Below are 6,000 nucleotides of genomic sequence, written 5' to 3' on the forward strand. Positions count from 1 at the left end.
AGACAGTCCGTGTACTCCTGAGTGTCCTGGGCAGTCTGTGTCCTCTGATAGGGGGACCTTCCTGTGGTCACCCTACCTCCCCCATGGGTGGTGCCAGGCAGGGCATGGGGAGCTGCACAGGGACCCCTGACAGATCAGGGCGCTGCTAGGGCCCTAGGAGGAGTGGGCAGGACAGAACAGGCATGTGGGAGGGACCCAGAAGGGTCTGTGGGAGAAAGGGATGGAAACCAGGCTCCGCCTCCCCCGCCTCAGCCAAAGCCAGCTTCAGTGTTTAATGTCCTGCGTGTTGTCTGCATGTCCTTATGTCGCCCCCTGGAGGCTAGTCTGGGGACAGCACCCGGGATAGTGACCAAAGGATGAGGGTCCCTGAGCCCTGGGCAGAGGTGAGGGACTGGTCAGCCTGGATCTTGGTCCCTGTGGGTTCTAGACTGTCTGACTCCATCCCAGGGCTCCATGAGCCCAGGGAGAAGATAGACATAGTCTAGAAGATTCCTGCTCTTGTGTCAGGAGAATTGTCCACCCAGAGGGATTTGCTCCCTCAGCAGGAGCTTTCTGTTCTCGAGATTTTGAGAATGACCTAGTAGGGGGTCTCTTGAGCCTTCAGGGAAAAAGCACTGGCCTGAGGGGCTGACCACTACAATGTCCTGTCTCCCCATCACAACAGGGAGGGGAGCCTTCTGTGTCCCTGTCTCTCCTCTGCTCTAGGTCTCCCCACAGGAACCAGGAGCTGGGGTGTCCCTACCCAGAGACTCAGAACACAGGCATATGCTGGGTTCTCCTGTCTCGCCTGCCTGGGAAGTTCCCCCTCGCTCCCCAGGACACCTTAGGCCACTGCGACATCTTCAGGGAGACATAGCAGGTGTCCCCACAGACCAGGGGTCCTCAGGATGAGGAGTCAGCTCCTGATGTCTTTGGAGGTCAGGGTGGGGCTCTGAACTCCCCTGGTAGTAACCGCACCTAGGGTTTGTGATCCAGAATTTGTGCGAGGTCAGATCTCTGAGAGAAGAGGAAGGAAACAGGCTGCCCACTCAGGCCTTCCAAGGGGAGAAGTCATTCACAAGAGCCAGATGGGAGGGGGTGTCCGTGTTGTGGGAATGAATGGGGGTCCGACCTCTAACTGTAGGAGGCCCCTGTCCTCCCTCCTGAGTCTAGGAGGGGTAAAGGCCCGACAGCTTACAGGGGCAGCTTTGGGCAGGTGCTGGCCTCCTCCCATGCTGATGCCAGTGGCCTCAGTCTGCAGGGAAGAGGCTCTGACCCCAGGTTCACATGGGGGGACATTGTGTGCTCTCCCTCATGCCCTCAATGAGTGTTTACTGGGCATCTGTGATGTGTCAGGCCCTGGGCTGGATCTGGGGAACTCCACAGAGAACAGGATAGATGTGGGCCCTGGACTCGTGGGGGTTTACCCTGTACGAGGGCCAGCGGCACTAGAAAATCATGGCATTGAGGAGTCAATTATAATCAAGAGGAGGGCCAGGAAGGGAAAGTATCTGGTGCATCTGGAGCATGTCAGGGGGTCTTAGCTGATGGGGGTCCCATGGAGCACTCCTGAGAAAGTGACCTTTTGGCTGAGACTGGAAGCATGAGTGGACCTTCGCCCCTTCGCCCCTTGAAAGACAGAGTGTGGAGGGACGAGCTTTCCACAGAGGGACCAGTCTCAGCGGGCAGATGCCTGGCTGGCCAGAGGGGCTGGCGGGGTCCAGTGCGGGGAGCCTGGGGAGCCAGGAGGACTGTGAGTGAGTGAGCCTGCGGAGGCTCAGACCCTGCTGGGCTGTGGAGGAGCTCTGCTGCCTCTGGTGAACTAGGACAGAAATGTGGGAGAAAGTCCCTGCTATCCAGTTTTGAATTTCAAAAAATTTGTACTTCATGTAATATTTCATATACAATTTTACAACTTTTTTGAGTTATACTTGACATATAAGAAACTCAACAGGGGCGCCTGTGTGGCTCAGTTGATAAGAGTCTCCTTTTGGCTCAGATCCCGGGATGGAACCTGTGGTGGGCCCCTGCTCAGTACATAGTCTGCTTCTCCCTCTCCCTCTGCCTCACTCGTGTTCTCTCTCTCTCTAAAAATAAGTAAATAAATCTTTAAAAAATACTATTGGGGGGGGCACCTGGGTGGCTCAGTGGGTTAAGCCTCTGCCTTCAGCTCCGGTCATGATCCCAGGGTCCTGGGATGGAGTCCCACATCGGGTTCCTTGCTCGGCAGGGAGTCTGCTTCTCCCTCTGCCTCTGCCTTCCACTCTGCCTGCCTGTGTACACACACACTCTCTCTCTCTCTCTGACAAATAAATTAAATAAATAAAAATTTAAAATTTAAAAAAAAGAATCTTTCTGGATTCTGTGTGCAGAAGATACACTGCAGAGAGGCTAAGGCGACCAGTAAGGAGACTGTTGCAATTTAATCCAGGTGAGAGACACAGGTGTTTTGGACCAGAGTGGCACTGGTGGAGGTGGTGACAAGTGGTCTGATTCTGGGTATACATTGAAGATGGGACTCAAATAGGATTTTCTTGAAGATTATATGTAAAATGCAAGAGAAACAGGAGTAGGGATGACCCCAAGACTGTTGGACTGAGTAGCTGGAGGAAGTAAGTTGCCATTTATCTGGAAATGAAGAAGACAGCAAGAGGAATACACTTGGGGGCAGGTGGGGGGAGGTGAGGAGGGATATTAGGAGCTTAGCTTTGGGTATATTAAATTTGAGCTTATTGGACATCCAAACATTTATGATAAATAGGTATTTGGATACATGAGGTTGGAGAGGTACTGGCTGGAGAGAGAAATGTGGAAATATAGGTAGTATTGTAGGTAGGTAGTATTATAAAGCCTTAAGATGGGCTGGCAGCAGGGAGTGCAGGTGGGGCTGGGTAAAAAAGAAGAGAGGGCGGAGAACTGGGCCTCAGAGCTCTCCAGCGTCTAGAGAGTGGGAAGATGATAAACATGACAAAATGTTCGTTCTTCACGGGGCAACTGGAGAGGCAGGAGGAAAGCCACATGTGCTGGCAGGTAAACACAGGCCGGTGTAATTCAGGTTAAGATGAACACTCAGAATTAGACATCAGCTTTAGTAACATGGATGCTACCTTTCAAGGAGTTTTACTAAAAAGGGGTGGAAGGTATAGGAAGGAGTGGAATCAAGACAGGGTATATTTTTTTAATAGGATGAGAGAATTGGTAGCATGTTTGCATTCTGATGCAAATCAGTCAGTAGAAGGGAAAACTGAGCTCCAGCAGATAACTTCCCAGTCTGAGAGGCAGGAATCCAAGAAGGAGACCAGCCTCTAATGGCCCTCCCATGTGGGCATCCCCTCCCTACCCTTGGGTGCAGGAGATACAGCCCCTTCCTCATCCTTTTCAGGAGCAGTGGCATTCTATAATGGTCATGTCTGTGCTCCTGACTAACGCACATCAAACAGAATGGAGTCTGACCCAAATAAAGAGTCCTATTGAGAATGAACCAAAAACACTGTATCACACTAGGCTGGAAAGTACTACAGGGACAGAATCTGTGACAACTGCGATTCCTGAGTAGTCACCCCACCTGGTGTAACCTGGCCTCCAGACTGGGGATAAGAAGGGAAGCCGGAACCCTTGAGCATGAGGCGGAGCCATCAGGATAGATGGAAGCCTGTGTCATTCCTGCTGCCTCTATCTTGGTGGTGTGGGTGTGTCCTGCAGGTGAAGCTGGCATCCTTTGTCACATAGCTAAACACACACCTGGCCTAGGAGTCGGAGGAGCTGAAAGAAGGTGCAGGGCAGGGCGAGCCAGCAGAAGAGCAACAACTGGGGTGTGCCGCACAAGTGCCCACCTGGGACTTCGAGGTGAAACTGCAAGATGGTGGCCATTTCCGACAAAAATGTCTCCTGTGGCCCAGCCTCACTGGAAACCTCCAGGGAAGGGAATTCTGGGAGATGTAGTTCAGTCTAGCCAAGTCAACCTCTTACAAAGTCACTCCAGCTTTCACAGGCCTGAGTATCCTGCCCTGGGTGTGTGTTCTTGCAACCAGGAGTCCCGAGAGGCCAGGGATCGATGGCATTCATATTTGGGGATTGGCACAGAGGAGGGGCCCAGGAAACAATAAGTGAATTAATCAGTGGTTCTTGAAGAGACACGGAGTCCTAGATTCTACATTTAAATCAGAAACCTATCTAACAGCATCATAGACTTTTACTACCACCATGTGTGTTGGAAAAGATGGACCCTTCTATGGCCTGAAGGGGATCAGGATATGAGACACTCCCCCCCACAACCCACCAAAATGCCACTTCAGCATAAAGATTATTTTGAGCAGAGGCCAACTTAGAATCAGCACACATAGGATGAGTTATGCATCCTCCCCTTATCTGCCTTAAAAGCAGGGCATAGGTTTCCCCTGGGAAGTTGTGTCCCCACCCTGCTCCAGAAAGAGAAGAGCAACGTACATTCTACCTGAGACAGGGAGTCAGCACTGAGACAAGTCTGCATGAACAGACCTCCCTATAATAACCCTATTGTCCATTCTTACCCCCATTTATTTGTTGGTTGCTTCTTCAAGATTTATCATGCCTTATAGAAGCCCCTGAGTCTAATTGCTTCAAATTTCACTTCTCTGTCAACTCCTGTGCACATAAATACAACTGACTCTTGAATCGTGCAGATCTACTTTTATGTGGATTTTTTCAGTAAATACAGTACAGTGCTGCGAATGTATTTTTTCTTCCTTATGATTTCTTAATATAATTTTCTTTTGGGGGCACCAGGGTAGCTCAATTTCCTAAGCTGCTGACTCGATTTCGGCTCAGGTCATGATCTGAGGTTGAGGGATCGAGCCCCACATTGGGTTCACATTCAATGAGGAGTCTTCTTGTCCCTCTCAATTAGCATTGGCTGTTTAAGTAACAACTCTCCTGATAATGAACAGTGAGTCATCAGAGATCATGGCCACTGTTAGGATAACTGAGGGAGCACTAAGTGGGAGCACCCGCCAAAGCGTCACTAGGGCCCTTTGAGGTGAGTGTCTCTGTCCTGTAACTACAGTGTGGAAACTGCAGCTCATCTGGTCACAAAGGCCAGGGAATGATGGCTTGGGATCCAGGCTGTGAGCTCAACCACTTTTCTGCAGTGCAGCTCAGGGCCATGGGGTGCATTCCCTCATTCACATTCAGACATTCTACCCATTTCTGTATTGTAAATATTGTGGAATATTTACAATCCAGACCCATGTGGCAAGATATAGACACACGCGCACACATAGAATATATAAGCATATGGAAACCCAGACAATGGGCAACCAGTCAAGGGTTAATCCAGTCTGGAAACATCTGACAGGGCTTGCTGGAGGAGGTGATATTGCAACTGAGTCTAGAAAGGGACCAGCTACTACGCCGTTGGGAGAAAGAATTCCATGGGGAAAGACCTGGAGGGGAGAGAATGATTGATTCCTTGAAGGACAGAGAAGAATAGATAAACATAGAAATGCATAAGAAAGAAGGGAGTTCACAGAAAAGGAAGTGCAAATGACTCCTGATGCTTGGCCCCTTGATTAGAGACTAGAACTTAATTATTTCGACCACTAAAAAGAAAGGATAATTATGTAATGTGATCAAGGTGCCAAATATCACTACAATGGTAATCATATTACAATACTTACATGAATCAAGTTAGTAATATATAGTACACCTTGAATTTATACAATGTTAATAGGTCAAATATAGTCAATAAAAATGGGGGGGGAGAGAACACAAACTAAAACAAAGTCTTCTCTCAACCCAGAAAACCTCTCCACAAGGTGGAAGAGAAAAAAAAGAAGAGTTTTATTTTTGAATAAGCATTAAAGAAAAATGTGATGTGCACCGCAGGCGACCCACTAAGAAATTGCACAGACAGAGAGAAAGCTCATCCCCTTGCTAAATAGCCAGGCAGTTAGGACTTATTATATACATCTTCTTGGTCTGAACACTAACTAGTCCTCAAGTGAGAGGACATGACAGCACCATTTGTCACGCATAGTTCATCCT

Source organism: Martes martes (assembly GCF_963455335.1).
Source record: "Martes martes genome assembly, chromosome: 17".
Classification (NCBI taxonomy): Eukaryota; Metazoa; Chordata; class Mammalia; order Carnivora; family Mustelidae; genus Martes; species Martes martes.